The sequence below is a fragment of the Lolium perenne genome, chromosome 4, assembly GCF_019359855.2.
Source record: "Lolium perenne isolate Kyuss_39 chromosome 4, Kyuss_2.0, whole genome shotgun sequence".
NCBI classification, from domain to species: domain Eukaryota; kingdom Viridiplantae; phylum Streptophyta; class Magnoliopsida; order Poales; family Poaceae; genus Lolium; species Lolium perenne.
Genome location: NC_067247.2, coordinates 391,682,360 through 391,700,458, shown reverse-complemented (window position 1 = coordinate 391,700,458; position 18,099 = coordinate 391,682,360).

Sequence of the window (18,099 nt, the reverse complement as noted above, 5' to 3'; positions counted from 1 at the left end):
GTCTGCGCATCGCCGAGCGAGACGAACGCGCGGCGCACGAGTGGGCGGCCCGCTTCCCCGAGGACGTCGCCGCCGAGAACGAGCACTTCCGCAGACGGAGGGTGGAGAAGGCGATGAGGCGGGCTGCGAAGAAGGAGGACCGCGCACAACGGAGGGCGGAGAAGGCGATGAAGTGGGCCTTCATCGAAGCGCTGCTCGCCGGGCCGACCACCATTGGCGACGACGACCCCCGTTGGCTTGACCTCTTCTAGTCGGATCCGGTGTCGGGCACGACACCGGACTCGTCGGATGTCGAGTTTTAGTTTAGTTTTATCGCACTACTTTGTAAAAATATGAACTGTTTATCAAGCTAATTTTATCCTATTTTATGTCTATTTCTAGTCTTTGTTTGATCTTCTGTTTCACTGCACTCTATTTTTCATTATATTCTATATTTGGCGCTGCATTATAGCGCCTCTGAAAATACGTTGTTTCAGCCCTGCATTTTACCGCCGCAGTTTGCAGCTTCCGGTGAAGCTATTTCCGGCTCCATGCGCAGCATCAACCTAGAGCGCCAAAATATAGAGTCACTGCTGGAGTTGCTCTAATATGTTTGTCAGCAGGAGCTTACCTAATTAGTGAAAAATAAGTTCAACGTGGGATTCGAACAAAAGATCTTCATGTTTTTTTTCCAAGCGATCTAACAAGGGGTCGAATTTCATTACCAGAGAGATAACGAAACCATGTTCAAGCTATTACAACTACCAACAGTAAAAGGAAATGCTGCTCCTAATGCTAGCGTCTGAAAAATAGCTAAGCAGAATTAACAGAAGTCAGACTTATTACAGGAAACTAAACGGGGGAGATGACATCCAAACATATGCAAACAATCTCCCAACGAGACCAGGCCACAAAACAAGGAAACATCGTGCGATAACCAGCAGATTTTCCATCATCAGCAAGCAACTTCCCAGAACCTTTTTCAGACAATGTCACCAGGCTCCTTGTCTTCGTCCGGCTTCTTGTCCTCAAGACGTACCGGAGGATCCGGGGCAGATTTTCCTGTCTCAGCATTTTCACCCGTCGACGCAAATCTCATGAGAAACAACATGTATGCTCCTTTTTGAGTTGCAAGATGTTAGAGCGAAAGAGCTTGTATTATAGTGGGCCTATCAACTTGCAAATATCTTAGAGCGAAATAGCTTATATTAGTCTGCAAAAGAATACAGATAAACCTGCCGTGAACAAGTGCAGCGTTTCGAACCTTAAAGAAGCTCTCTAGCAGAAACAACAGAACAGTGTGTGTTTCATCATAATACGGGTAGCTAAATTGTGAAAAAGATGTTCAGCGCGGGATTCGAGAAAAGATCTTCAGATCTGCTACATTTTGACTTCACCAAACACCATAAGAGCATGTGTTCATCATAATACTGATAGCTAATTTGTGAAGATCTGTTTGTGGAATTCAAAACAAAGATCTTCATGTCTGCTACATTTTGACTTTAAGTACCAAATAAATTAATAGCATGTGTTCATCATAACATGTGCAATAAAAGTTATAAAAGCACATACTATACTAACGTAACTAGACATGAACAACAACCAATCATTCAAGTTTAAGCAAAACGCTTTATATAAGGGTACCATCATGTTGGCAACAAATCCCCCTTACTATATTATCACGTCAATGGTCATGCAGTTTTTCTTGAAAAAACTTTATGTCTTTGTATATTAGCAGGAAATCACAAAGATAGCAGGTGAAGTACAATGAGATGCAACACTACGTAACCAAAAACAGAAGATAAAACAAAAAGAGACTATCTAGGGCTAACTTTTGTTAGTATGGGGCTCATAATCAGATTTCATCTGGTGGGCTCGCATGGAGAGGCAAACGACATAGCTCCTTATTGGCACCTGCCAAGATCCATAGACGAGCTTATTCAAGGATTACTACATTTCAGAGCACATCAATATTATATTTCAAGTGCTCATGTCTTCCTATATTAGAGGTGAACACTCAATGGAAGGCCATAATCGGGGCAATTGAAGAAGTTAAAGACACAAATGTCGTTCTCCATAATCTTGCAAGCCTCCACGATCCCCCCCCCCATCCAGAAGTAATAATGGCCAACCCAGACACGCCAATCTTGAACGGTACATCACCATAATAACCATTAGAGGCATGATTTGGTAAATAAACAGGCAGATCAAGTGGGTCCTTCAAGAATCTTGCAAGGTTATCGGTCGTAGACTTCTTCGAAAAGATCTGGGAAAAATATCTGAAGTTATAACTGCTTGGCTTGCTCATTTTGGATGGAAACAAATATAGGCAAGTGTGTTTACCATCTTATACTTTTGAGGTTTTGCATGTGACTTTCTCATGGTGCAAACATAATAAGGTATATCTGGTTTATGCGCAGCTTCAACCTGATATCTAAGAAGACTAGCCTAGTCAGCAGACATCTTAACACGATTGGCAAAAACGCAATATTTGTCAAACGTTTCTTCGTATTTTGGTCCGATGCCTGGACCTAGAATCAAGAAATAGAAGTTATGAGATAATAACTTCAAAAAAATAAGCTACTAGCCAGAATGACAGCTAACATCAAGGACAATGTAATTACCTCGCAAGATAAAGTCCTTTTTACACAATTGGAACGCGCCAAATGTTGTTACCTTTATAAATTGATAACAAGAAGGTCAAATATTCATGTAACTGGTCAGAATACCAGCGCTAAAGCTTGTTGCAGTTATCTAATCATCAACCATGCATTAAGGCTATTCAAAAGAGCACATGCATGTATAGTCATTGACAAGGCAAACATCAGGGACTCATATAAACATGTACTTTTAAATCGGTGGTTACAATGTTTGATTAGTAGTGTCAGTTTTCTAATCATCGGCCTTGCATTCAGGCTCTTCAAAAGAGAACATGCAGTTATAAATTATAACCATAGCCCGAGCGAAGTCAGGGACTAATATATACTAGTAGTAATGCTTGGCTGCAATGTGATTACTAATGGGCATATAAATCTATAGATACCATGAGCGCCATAAATCATTGCAAAGTCTAGCATCATACAGTCTACAGATCGATAAAGCAAACAACATATTGACTTACAGCCAAATTTGATGGTGCCGCCCCCATAGAAGACAGTGCCTTGGGAGATGGTGCGAGGGCTGCTTGAGAAGATGACGCCTCAACCGCCGAATGTTGTGCCGCTGTAGAAGGATTCGTGGCTGCCAGAGAAGATGGATTCGCGGCCGCCAGAGAAGATGGCGCCTCCGAAGGGTCAAAAACAGGTGTAGATCCTGTCGCCGCTGCGAACTGTGTAGAAGTAAACGGGTTCGAGGCCACCATGGCATGGTTGCTTGGCATGTCAGGGTCATCCAGGATGCGGAAGATCCATTCGGTACCCGGAAGTGTCCGGAGATGTGCCTCTAGCTCGTCGTCCACTACGAGCCATTCGCACGATAGCCTGCTGGTGCTGGGAGAAGGAGGTGAGCTATTCATGGAAGTGTAGAAAGAAGAAGAGGGAATGGGGATAGGGAAGAGGGACAGAGTTTGGCACTTAAGGTAGAGCACGTACAACCAGGGCAATAAAAATAAAAAATAAAAACTGCTCCACCTACTTGGAGGACTAGTAGTTTATAAGCAAAACATTGGATAGATCTGGTGTTCCTTCAATTTTCTGCACCACGCAGCTGCATCGAGGCCGCCGACTAGCCTTTAAGCAAGACTAGACTAGCACGCCGCCGTGCAATCAATAGATTTGCCATGCCATAGTTACTCAATAGTCTAGTCACATCAGTTTGACCAGAGATAGATTGTTGGTTTATTTACAGCTCTGCATACTATGGACTGACTGCTACTCCAATACAGTACAATAACAATCATCTTGCTCCGCCCTACGCAGAAGTTTATTTTTATGAAAATTTGAAATACGAATTTTGATTGCATGAAAATAAGGGACACAAATTTATTTACTTTTTGATAAATGGCTTTTATTACTTAAAAGGTGACACAAATTTATATAGACTCATATTTAGCTACTACCACTAAAACAGGTGTGAATCTAGACAAATCCGTGGGAGTAGTACACATACCAACATGAATATTTAACATATACTGCGTATATACAAGAGGTGTTTTATCAAATTACAAGCCGCGCCGGGTGCAAGTTAGTATACAAGTTAACACCTGAGTACCAGCTAACCAGGGAAAAGAAACATTTCATCAGGAGCCCCGAGACCAATATGTTCCAATAAGCAGCATTGGCGAAGCTTGGAATGAACCAAATCGGAGTCTCTAGATTAGCCCATCAACGTTTGTCGAGAAACCAACAACTGCTTTTTTACAATTCACACCGAAGCGGATTATTTTAGGAAACAGGCTATATCCAAGTCCTATTGCATGGTGCGAGGTGTAGACACATTTGCTTCTCGTCGAACATCCTAGGGCACTATCTCCACCGCCTATTGCAATGTTGAGCGGATAATTCAATCCGACGAAAAGAGAATATGCTCCAAGACCAGTAATCTCTTCCCTAGCTTATCTGGATATAACTGACTAGTGTCCTTCGAGAACACCTTGCAGCCTCAGTAAAGCCTCAGGTATGAATAAGAAGCCTATTGCCATCTACAGATCATGCTAAGAACCACAAACCAGGATCATCCTCATAGCCTATATCATCAATGTTTCCCTCCAAAATGCTTAAGTTTTTGGAAAGTTTTCTTGACGTTAGGGAAAATTCTGAAGGGCTTAGCTTTTCTACAATAGCAACAAATGGAAAATTTTCGCCGCTAAGAAGAGTATCCCGCCAGTTTAATATACACTTATTAGTAGTTGATCAATTGTGCATTGCAAAACACAAAGTTCAGATCAAATGTGCAAAATACCAACAAAAAGTTAACTAGCAGTTTTACGAGCACATGCCGATATTACGGTAATGAAGCAATATAAACATCAAAAGAAGAGGCAGAACAAGAATCTCCTACTCAGGGACACTCTTGGTGGACGCCGAGATATAGGTCGCTAGCTGGGCACGGAGATCCTCCTTCTCCTTGCTAATCGCCTTAAGGACTGCGGTTTGTCCATGCATTAGCACCCTCGAGATCTGCCTCTTGAGCTTTAATTTCAACCTCTCTTCCATGAGATACTTGATGAAGTTGTTTGCATTATTCATCATTGTGACGCTCTTGTTGTGCAGTTCCACCCAGTAGGCGCTCTGCTCCTTAAGCATGTCCCGCTCAGCAGTAAGGTTATTGACGCCTCGCGCAAGATAAATGGAGATCTCCTTCTCCAACGCCAAATCTCTGTGAAGACGATCACACTCCAGGGTGAGGGAGTGTTCATTCTCCAGCTGGCTGCCTATGTGGGCCTTGTTCACCTCCTTTTGCTACAACAATCATTGTATGAAGAAAAAAGAAATCAACCCATTCATATATGAGTACTAATTACCCGCAAAAAATAGGAGTACTAATTTCTAGCACGGATATTGATAAAGGAATAGACAGCACTCAGACGCTCCACAAATACAACAAGGTTCATCAACACATAATTAACCGGAAAGTAGTGATTACATAAACTATAAAAAAATAAGTGGATAGAGGCATACAGCCTACCTGGCTTGGCCGGGAAACAGAGCCGAACTCAGCTTCCGATGGCCGGACTTGGGGCGCCACCGTCGTGGTGGTTACCGGGGAGACGTTTGAACCGCCGGCCCTGTGAGATGTAAATAAATGGAAAAGCAGTTAGAGAATAAGAATCAACTGAAGGACACGCTGCTAGAAACCTACCCGGACGAACCCTCGCCCCTGATGGTGGTGTTTGCATCATTCATCAATGTGACGCTCTGGTTATGCAGTTCCACACAGCAGCCGCTCTGCTCCTTAAGCCTGTCAAGCTCGGTAGTAAAGTTATTGATGCCTTGCGCAAGATAAAGTGAGATCTTGTTCTCGAACGCCAAATCTACGTGACCAGGCTCACACTCTGGGGTGAGGGAGTGTTCATTCCCCAGCTGGCTGCCTATGTGGGCCTTGTTCACCTCCTTTTGCTAGAACGATCATTGTATGAAAAAAAAGAATCCAACCCATTCATATATGAGTACTAATTACACGCAAAAAATAGGAGTACTACTAATTTCTAGCACAGATCTTTATACATGAATGGACAACACTCGGACGCTCCACAAATACCACAGGGTTCATCAACACATAATTAACTGGAAAGCAGTGATTACATAAACTACTCCCTCCGATCCCTTTTAGTTAACTCGGATTTAGTAAAGTTGTATTCTCCCTCCAATCCCTTTTAGTTGACTCGGATTTAGTACAAAGTTGTACTAAATCTGAGTCAAGTAAAATGGATCGGAGGGAGTACTAAATCTGAGTCAATTAAAATGGATCGGAGGGAGTATAAAAAAACAAGTGGATAGAGGCATACAGCCTACCTGGCTTGGCCGGGAAACGGGGCCAAACTCCGCTTCCGACGACCGGACTTGGGGCGCCACCGTCGTGGTGGTTACCGGGGAGACATTTGAACCGCCGGCCCTGTGAGATGTAAATAAATGGAAAAAATAGTTAGAAAATAAGAATCAACTGAAGGACACGCCGCTAGAAACCTACCCGGACGAACCCTCGCCCACTGGCTTGCTCTCCATCGTATATAGGATAGACTGAGTCTCTGCGAGAAGGCGATCATAAGTGGCCATACAACGACTAGCTAGCTGGTTAGATGTCTCATTTTTCTCGGCGGTCTTAGTCCTCGCACCCGGGATATCCTTCCCCCGGGTCGCTGGTGCATGAGACACCATCCGGCTAGATCTCTCTCTTTTCTTAGCGCTCATCATCTTCCCTAGGATAACCTGCCGCCAGGCTGCCCGGGTCACTGGAGCCATGGCTGCGAGGTACTTCACTAGTTAGGCTGGAGGGCTGGTGAAGGCTAGTTACTACAAGGAGAATAGAAAGAGAAGAAGGGTGGAGGGCTGGTGAAGGCTAGTTACTAGCTACCAGGAGAACATAAAGAGAAGAAGGGTGGAGGGTTGGTCAAGGCTAAATCTTACATACACCCAGAAAAGACCATCGTCTCCTCGCGGAGCTTCTGAGCAATCAGGGACGTCTATTCTCAAATTAATATAAAAAAATGGGCAAGATAGGGTACCTTACCCAGGAAAACATCCAACACCCAAGCCGAGGGACTGCGCGTTGAACACTGGTTACAGTATGTGTAAAAAGAAAAGATAACAAGGGAAATACCTGGAAGGGTCCAGAGCTGCATTTAATTGGACATTGGGATTACATATTACACCATAGAGTATGTCAACATAAACACAAAACACAACAAGCGCTTACTACATGTCGATGCGCATCCAAATAGCCAGCTCCGGGTGCAGTGGAAACCATATCGATGACCACTGTTGTCGCGTCCTGCAGGCGGCGCCCGGCGTCGTCTTGCTCTGCGCCGTAAACTCGAGTATATGCTCGGGCTCGGGCCACATTGAAGCAAAATCAGACTGATCACAGTGCTCATGAAATGGATGGCCATCGGACCACAAAAGCACCTTGTACTTCGGCCACACGCACGTCGCCGATCTAACACAATCAACGGTTAGGCTGCCCACCACGCTGCCCCTCTCCGGAAAGGCCTGCGCATATGTGTGCGAGACGAACACGGTACCATTATTCCCGTAGAAGATGACCGATTGTCTTGGCTCTGGCGGTGCCAGCACCGGCATGATGAACGCCCTCGCGGTGCCGTACGGGATCATGTCAACACGAATCGAATGGATTTCTCTGAGGTAGGCGACGAGCGCTGCTGGCGAGGCGGCGAAGTCGCAGCTGGCCTCTGTGCAGTTGTACGGGCCATGCGGGCACGCGGTCGCGCTCCCGCACCCGTCGTGGGGGCACTCCATCCTCTTGATCCGCTTTGAAGAGGATATGGATGGGGAGGGGAGGGAAGGGGTGAGGGGAGAATAAGCATAGGGGCGAAGAAGGATGGTGGTGGCTTTATTAATTCGGGCCTCACCGTCCCACCGGCTCGATAGAAAAAGGTCAAAAAAAAGCATGGAGTCATATCATTTGGGATTTACATACTACCTCTATGAACAATACCAAATAAACATTGCATATATACACTTCTATATTTTTTTAGAATAACCCTGCATAGTTTTTTGCAGCATGTGTTTGAGGCCTCGCTTCCTAGAAGTGTGGGAGCATTGCTACAAGAAAACAATGGCAAACCTTTGAATCATGACTCAGTTTTTGGTAGTGATATATAGGTTTATGGTTTAGGTTTATAGGGTTTAGGGTTAGGGTTTAGGGTTAGGGTTAGGGGTTTAGGGTTTACTAGTAAGTATGTACGTGCAACGCACGACTCATAGTTACACAAAATTGGTAACAATTTATAATAAAAATCATATCGTACCATCAGAAACAGAGAAGTTCCCATCTCTACAATCTTCCATCTAACAATCATTTATGGTGGGTATTCGAGTCACCATGGAACTCTCTCATCTCTTCTTCTTCCTTATTCATGTCTGTAATGCAGGTAGTGACTCTACAGATGAAAGATGTTCGAAACTTGGGTGCGGACTCTGCAGCCAAAAGCCCAAGCCTAAAATGGACAACGGAGGAATAATGTTTAACAACCACAATAAAAAACCTTAAATTCTGCTTATCAGTTTTACTCCATGACATCAAAATCTGCTAGACATGCTTTGCACTTATTTTAAGCATATGTGCTAGAGTACACTATGATAGAATGAATAAGATAAAGGAATGAGGGAGACGAAATGAAGCAAGGAGGAAGAAAATAGGTGCCATGGTGCTCACTCACAACTGCTCCGAATGTATTAATAAAGTCGAAAGATGTTTAAAATTCTTAAGCTACTGCAGTAGTTATACTAACCTCCCCGCAAAAAAAGTAGTTACACTAACCTAAAGAATATCCAACAATGAGTCCAAAATCACCAAATATATGTTCAGATGTACCCTCTAACTAAAAATACCATAGGAATGATGTATCATAAGAAGGCACCAAATAATCTCTTCCAGATGTGTATCGCGATTAATCTTGATCCGCTAAACCACCTGAAACAACCCTGCATCTATAGAAAATTGAACAATTAATCACACAAGAAAATTGAAACCTGCAATCATATATATAGTCAAGATGACAAGAACATTCACAACTTGCGTTCCCGTACAAAAATTATGGAAATCACATGGAGAGCTCACTACACACTATTGACTGACAGTGTGCTTGTGCCCCAGTCCTCAGATGCACATCCATCTAATAAAACAAGACGCATCTCTTTAGCAGTAAAATAACAATACATATCGGGCCTGCTTCGCAAATACTCTAACTAACAAGGCCTACTGGCTTCAGTGTGCAGTAGTATTTCATGTATGAATATTTCATGTATGGCAAATCTCTCTTAGATTATTGTTGTTGCCACTCGAGTACCCCATGGCTCCATGTATGAGGTACTTGTAGCTCTAATAAAATTAGTAAATATATCTTGTGGTTTCTAACTACTTAATTAAATTAAAATCTAACAATACCAATCGTTAACCATAGAAGGACTCGCCAATATTAAAATTGTTGGCCTTGGTTAATATGCATTGTTTCCGATGAAATACACATTTGCATTGCAACCCAACTCATACCAATATCAGAACAAACGAATGGTCTCATCTTCCTATCCTAACTTCCCAAGACACAAACAAAGGCAAAAAAAGAAGTGAGCAGTATTTTGATAACAAGGTACTGTTATGAAATGTAGTACGTCATTAACAATGGTCCATTGCATATGAAGAGGAAGCTTCACCAGGTGATCAAACTCCGTTCCAATTATGATATTGGAATAAACGTCTGCCAAGAAGTTTAAAGCAAAATTATGTTCAGTACAGTACCAAGAACCATGAAGAATGTCCGTTTATATCTACAGCGCTACTAAAAAGTATATGATCAAAATTCCCATGTTTACAGCCACTGATCTAGATTTAGTATCGTTGTACCAGAGAGCACTAACGTGCACGGAATAAAATCCAAATAACCAAAGAAAAAATACAGCAATGAAAGAACCTTATTCCATTTCCTTAACCTCTTGTACCAATATATAATACTGCAGAAACGAAATTAAAAGCAGCAATAAGCTCCGAATGTTGAAAAAATCCAATGAACTTGATCGGGGTTAATTCTTTAAACTTAAAATGTTGTGAAGCTGATCTGGATACTAACTTGTTGAAGGTGCACCGGCTGGTAACATTGAACATGAGCAAAAATGCCAAGGAGTCCCTGCACACGATCAGGATGTGGTCGATGGACTGGCTCTCTTCTGCATCCATTAATTCCACAAGAAAAAGACAAACATTTAGGATTGCATACTTGTACCAATCGCAGTCACATATCGGTGCTTGTATTTGCACATAGTACCTAGCACTTCCCGGATGTTTACAGCGAGCCTAGTGGCCTGAAATGCCAGCGCCTTGTCCATCAGATGCAGGCCCGTCATTTGCCCATATCCAGCATATTTAACATGCATAAATCAATGTCCATGGCAAGACAAAGTTGCCTGAATGTTTTTGTGATTGGCTCAGACTGTGCAACTTCAGGACAGGGCGATGCACAGATGGGAGGTGCTTCGCGGCGAGGTGCAGGCGGACGGCGCGCGTTGTCGCCCCAAGTGGCTGATCGGTTCGTGGTCGACTTGCATCGAGCAACTTCCGGCACTTCCGGCGGAGCTCCTCGAGGAATTGCGGCGGTAGGCGGCTAGGTCTGCATCACCGTCCAGTCATGAGCCAAAGGAGTGCTGCGTGTGCGTGAGCGGTTTGCAGCATAATTTTCGGATCTAAGGTGTAACTGAGAGATGGAAAGTAGCACAAATTTCGGAAGTGGACGGGAGGGGAGAACAAACGATCAAGGACCGAGTGATGTACCCAGATGTACGGTCTAGATTTAATTTTCCTACGGCACTTCGTGCCTTTATAAGTAGTAGAGATAGAGATGTACATCTTTTCATTTTCACATTTGTGATGTACCATACTACGTACCTAGGTAAAATACCAAACATGACCTTTGTTAGAAGATCGAACCTTTAACGGGTTCTCTCACCATTCATATATATGTTAGAGTTTGCCTCGCTTCTTCAATTTCCCACGCGCATATATGCGCCTGGTTACTGCAAGAACAAGGGTAAAATTTTTAATCATTGCCATCAAGTTTGCAAACTAGTTTTTTTTGGGGGTTTCCACTCATAAAGATATTTTTTTTCTGTTGATTATTTCCCGAAGGAGAAAAAATATATTAAATGGGTGTTTTCTATGAAGTGGCTACAGCATGAAGTGTGCCCACTACCACCAATCCAATTTTCATAGGTCTGCATATGAGACATGGTAGCTATATACAATGGCAATTTCCAATGATCCATGAATTATCTTTGTGTGCAACCATATACTGAATTATTTTTGGGCTAAATCAGTTTTATTTCAAATTTAATTGAGAGGAAGGGTACATGAATTACAATTCAAAAAAAACAAGGTAAATACATGGACATGCCCCCAAAGATGTGGAAGCCTAAAACAATTGCCAAACATGTGCGCTGCATCCAAGTAGAACACATATCATGCACCAATAATTTGACTTAAATTTGAAATCAAGCCGAAGGTGGTTCGAAAAAAATCATAAAATAGCAAAGCAAAGCATGAAGTCATAAATTTGTGATGTACTATACATCCGTTAGGGATATTACAATACAGGCAAGTATACCTATGTTGTAAAATTGAGCAACATAATACATGATACATATTACCCAAAATATACGATTAAAAAGTTCAAATGGCCATCTAGTTTCTAATGATATAATTTTTGTGCCATAAAATTCATATTATGTTGTAATCAAATTGATGATCTAGGGATGCGCGCTGGCATTATAATCCCTAACGGAGGGAGTAAGCACTCTAGCTATGAAAAGTACCAAACAATGCATATGAAAATGATTTTTAGAGGAATACTAGCTCAACTTATTTAATTATAGTAGTAGGCCAAAATCGAACCCAGTAGTTGGATTTTTTGAACTTGATCTGTAGTACTGGGCAAAACCCTAGTTTAACCTATTTAATCATAGATTCGTAGGTCGATTTTTTTTACCTTTTTATTATTACTAGGCAGCACATGTGTTTGCCTGTCCAGTGAAACTCGGAGGAAGAGGGATCACACGGAAGGAGATGAAGGGAGAGCAGTCACGGGGCCGCTGTTATTTATGGTGTCTCCCCTTTTTTGGGTGATGTTGACTGTTGTGCAGGGTTTGTCAGTGCGCAGGAGGTGCGAGCGAGTCGAGCGAGCGAGGCCGAGAATGAGAGAGATGTTTTTTTTTGAGAGAGAGAGAGGGACAACCGAAGGATCCTGAAGGACCCAGACTTCCAATACGCATCAGAGCACAGTTTATAACAAGACACAAAATATACAGGAAATTACATCTAAATCCCTAACTTTTACATGGAAGACCCCAGGCTGAAAGCAAGAAATGCGATCGGGTCCTTAACAGCCACCTCCCGGATTGATTCTCGTCGCAGTAGCTAGGTATGGATAGGGGCATAGAGTATATATGATGAGCTACAACAATGGTTGTAGAGCCTAGCATAGCTAAGTTAAGAGCTAATTGAGCATGCCATGATGTTGTTAAGATTTCATAAAGACCCTTATGGCCTTGTACTGTAAATGGGCCCTTGTGAGCCTCCAAAATATCTTTAAGTCCATGGCCAATACCCCAGTTGGTCCTATACATATGACCTGCAATTAGGAAAAGAATGATACGAAAACAAAAAAGAAGAAGGACAAAAAGGAAAGGCAATTCTAGGCTGATGTGAAAATGAAAAAAGAATTTACCGAAAAAAGGATGGGACCTTTTATCGAAGGTTGGAAAGTTCCATTCGTATTCGACACATTCTTCCTCAAGGCTTCCATTTCTGACGTCGATCCAAACCTTCGAAGGTAGCTTCTTTGCTCTATTAACTTCAATACAGACCCTGGCAAACACTGAAATAGCTATATAATATTAGATAGATATAGAATACCAAAAGCCTTATAATGGATTCCAAAATAAGCCAAATAAGCTTTTTTGCTTTCTTTTTCTTTTCTGCGTGCTTTTCGCCTGCCTTCCCGACCACGGATGGGCTACGGGGCTTTGCACTTCGGCCCTATTGTGTGAATACCACATCAAGGTGACAGGATTCGAACCAGCCGGGGACAAACCACTTGGCGTGACCAAATCGCTATGGCTACAGAGCCTGCACACCATGGCCTCCGAGCTGAGCTAGAAACACCCTGCTAAAACCAGCAGCCAACGGAGGTGGATAATTGGAGAGAGGGAGAGAGAGAGAGAGTCTTGATGCGTCTTCTCTTGACAAAGAAGATGGCTGGGAGTTTGCGTACCTACCGCACTTGACTTGTGCTCACTGAAGTGTGGGGCCTCACGCATGGGAACCACACATAAGTGATAGACCTGTTGGTGTAATAACTCGGGTGATTATTATACTGTATTAGTACAAAGTTTTCTATGGATCCAAGGGTAGGAAAGCCAAGTTAACTCATTTACATGATTTTATTTTTTCCATGAAGCCAAGTTAACTCATCTATCAATTGGTATATTTTGGTTATATTCAAAATTTTAGTTGAAACTTGTTGGTCATGCCATTCTACTACTCGCCTAACACTTTTTCCGCGCGGGAAGGGAGGGCGGCATGATGCTACCCTAAATTTGTGGGACCCATAAAAAACTCGCAAATACGAGCGATGCATCAAAAAGAAACACATTCGTCCCCCTCCCCCAGTGATTTTACCTAGATTTGAAATCAAGCCACAGGTGGTTCGAAAATGCCAATCGAAAAACATGGATTGTTCATCATTTTATACATAGCTAGGGAAAATACCAGACATGCCATACCAGTGTTTTAGAGAAGAGCCCTTCAAGTAGTTTGGCACCATGTTGGACTTCGTCCAGCTTAATTTCCTCCCATATGTGAGCTTGGTACTACTACACAAGAACCATGTCAAACTTTTGAATCATGGCCCAATTTTATGTATATATTTGCAACTTTTCATGCACGCATGAAAACTTTGCAAAATATATGCATTTTGGGTTGTCGCACATAAATGTATTTTTACTTGTCTGCCACCAATCAAATTTTCATTCGTGGGGAAACATGCATGACAGGATGGCCATTTCCAAGGTTTCATGAATTATCTCAATGTGCATCCATATATATACAATTTTCTTGGGCTAAATCCACTTAAATGCAAATTTGACACAGTGTGTAGATGAAGTACAGTTCAAACAAATAATTGAAAAAAAATACATGGGTGTGTGACCTGAATGTGTGGATCGAGCCATGGTACATTATATAATGGCCAAACACACACGCCGCACCCAACTAGCACAAATTAAAACAAGGGCGAGAGCATCATGAGATTCATCGACCTAGCTAAATTTCAAAGTTATTGTGTGGCTCGATAGAAAAAGGTCGAAACAAAGCATGCATAGTCATATCATTTGTGGTTTACATACTACCTCTATGAACAATACCAAATAAACATGCCATATATACACTTCTATTTTTTAGAGAAGAACCCTGCACAGTTTTTTGCACCATGTGTTTGAGTCCTCGCTTCGCTAGAAGTGTGTGGGAGCATTGCTACGAGAAAACAATGGCAAACATTTGAATCACATGACTCATTTTTCGGTGGTGATATATAGGTTGATGGTTTATATACAGAGTTTAGGGTTAGGGTTAGGGGGTTTAATTAGGGATTAGGGTTTATAGAGATGCACATCTTTTTCATTTCACATTTGTGATGTACAATACTACATACCTAGGTAAAATACGAAGCATGACCTTTGTTAGAAGAACCTTTAACGGGTTTGATCTCTCACCATTCATAAATATGTTGGAGTTTGCATTGCTTCTTCAATTTCCCACGCGCATATATGCGCTTGGTTACTGCAAGAACCAGGGCAAACTTTTTAATATTGTGACCCTATTTTTCACACATATACGCAAATTTTCATTGCCATCAAGAGTTTGCAAACTAGTTTTTTTTTGGGTTTGCCACTCATAAATGTGTTTTTTTATTATTACCCAAAGGAGAAAAATTATATTAAATGGGTGTTTTCTATGAAGTAGCTACCGCATGAAGTGTGCACACTACCACCAATCCAATTTTCACAGGTCTGCATATGAGACATGGTAGCTACGATGGCAATTTCCAACGATCCATGAATTATCTTTGTGTGCAACCATATACTGAATTATTTTTGGGCTAAATCAGTATTATTTCAAATTTAATTGGGAGGAAGGGTACATGAATTACAATTCAAAAAAACAAGGTAAATACATGGACATGCCCCCAAAGATGTGGAAGCCTAAAACAATGGCCGAACATTTGCGCTGCATCCAAGTATAACACATAGCATGCACCGATAATTTGACCTAAATTTGAAATCAAGCCGAAGGTGGTTCGAAAAAATCGTAAAATGGCAAAGCAAAGCATGAAGTCGTAAATTTGTGATGTACTATACATTCGTTAGGGATATTACAATGCAGGCAAGTATACCTATGTTGTAAAATTGAGCAACATAATACACGATATATATTACCCAAAATATATGATTAAAATGTTCAAATGGCTGTCTAGTTTCTAATGATATAATTTTTGTGCCATAAAATTCATTTTATGTTGTAATAAAATTGATGATCTAGGGATGCTGAAAGTGCATGGAGCTCCCATGTGTGGTTTTGGTAATTGATGACAATCCCTATGGACTAATGTGTGCATTGAGTTATATTTGTAGGAGTGGTCCATAGGTAATTCTTGAACCATATGTTGGCTTCAAGGTTGCAATGAGAAGAAATTGATGAAGAATGAAGAATGAAGAATTGAAGCGCAAGTTCAAGATGAGCCAACTCCAAGAGATAATATGCTTGAAGCTTGTCATCCATATGGTGATCATGGATATGTGAAGATGCACCGTAGAAGAAGCTCTCTCATAGTGGAGTATGGGGGAGCAATTCGCAAGACTTCATCAAGCAAGCACAATCAAGAAAGGCGTTCCATCTTGTTGCGGTTAAGACCGTCATCATCGATCTCAAGTGGAATGCGCAAGATTAAGGTTTGCTCTTGATAGGGTTTCTTTCTCACCGATCTCATGGTGTAGTTGGAGACCGCTTTATAGTTTAGTTGCCGTGCTATCAAGAGGGCTCTCGAGTGAGTAACTCGATCGTATCCTTCGGAGAGCTCAAACCTTTGCATCCTTGCATCATCTTTCTTGGTTGTTATTTGGATCTTATCCATATGGTTTTTTAGAGCTTGTACTTATTCTCATGACAAGCTCTAGTTCATCGAAAACGGATTCCACATGGTTTACTTGTTGCGTTTTCAATATTGGAGTTTTTCCCGGTTCTTTGTATTGAGAGGTTTCACCTCTAAATTCATGGAAAAAATCTATCCCACTTGTTCTTAAGATTTTCACTCTTTGTGGGGTATATCTTGTCATCCTCTTTACAACAAAATTGGTTTCACCTAAATCCGAGTTTCCTAACTCAAGTTGTTGCATTTTCCATATTGGAGGTGTTACCGGTTTGTATTTTTTAGATAGGTTAAACCTTCCACCTTTTAGTTCTATCTTACCTTGCTGTACTATTATGTTTCTATGCATATTGTTTTAGAGCTCGTTGTTGTGATTTCAACAAGCCCAAGATCATCGAAATCGGAGTCCAGATGCAAACGTTCTTGAAGTTTTCGTACCGGGATATTTGGACATTTCAGGGCGCGAAAGTTCCGGTCTTCGGGGCCAGTACTACTGGTGGGGCGGTAGTACCGGTCAAGTTCTGCCCAAGTTCCGGAAATGCTGTTTTTGCTCGCAGAAATTGTACCGGGAGCATCCCGGGGGTGCCCCAAATGACTGGAAGTTCCGGTAATTACGAGTTTTGTGTGTAACGGGCAGATTTCCCTTGCCCTATTTAAAGGGGTCTTCTTCCCCAAAGTTTCTTATCCATTTGAGCTCGTTTTTGCCCCCATTGTTGACCTTCTTTGAGCTTGCTATCTCCCTCTCCCTCCCATGAATCTTACATCTATTTGAGAGAAAGATAGAGGAGATCTAGATCTACATCTTCACCAATCAAATCCCTCTCTTTGTGAGGGGAATCCACTAGATCTAGATCTTGGAGAAATTTGGTGTTCCTCCTCGTATTTGTTCTTCCTCTCTTATTCCCCCAATAGCTTTTGTAGCTTTGTTGGAATTTGAGAGAGAAGGACTTGAGCATCCTTGTGGTGTTCTTGCCATTGCATTTGGTGCATCGGTTTGAGTTCTCCACGCTGATTCGTGGAAGTGAAAGCAAGAAAGTTGTTACTCTTGGGTTCTTGGAACCCTAGACGGATTTGAGGCCTTTGTGGTGATTTCTTGGGAGCCTCCAATTAAGTTGTGGATGTGTGCCCCAAGCTTTGTGTAAGGCCCGGTTTCCGCCTCGAAGGAAATCCCTTAGTGGAACCATGACCTAGGCCTTTGTGGCGAGGGTCACCGGAGAATAAGGTGAGGCGCCTTCGTGGCGCTCGGTGTGTGGTGTGACTACCGCATCTTGGGGTGAGGCCTTGTGGCATTGGTGTGCACCGAGCAACCACACCTCAAGGTGAGGACTCTTGTGGCATTCAGGAGCACTAAGCCACCGCACCTCTCCAACGGAGATTAGCACTCGCAAGAGTGTGAACTTGGGGATAAATCATCGTCTCCCGCGTGCCTCGGTTATCTCTATACCCGAGCTCTTTACTTATGTACTTTACTTTGTGATAGCTATCGTGCTTGAAGTTATATATCTTGCTATCACATAGTTGCTTGTATTGCTTAGCATAAGTTGTTGGTGCACATAGGTAAACCATAGTATATAGGCTTTGGGCTTGACAAAGTAAACACTAGTTTTATTCCGCATTTGTTAAGCCCATCTCGTAAAAGTTTTAAACCGCCTATTCACCCCCCTCTAGATGACATCCATGTCCTTTCAATTGGTATCAAAGCCCGGTCTCTCATTTTAGGCTTTACCGCCTTGAGAGTAAAGATGTCGGCTAGA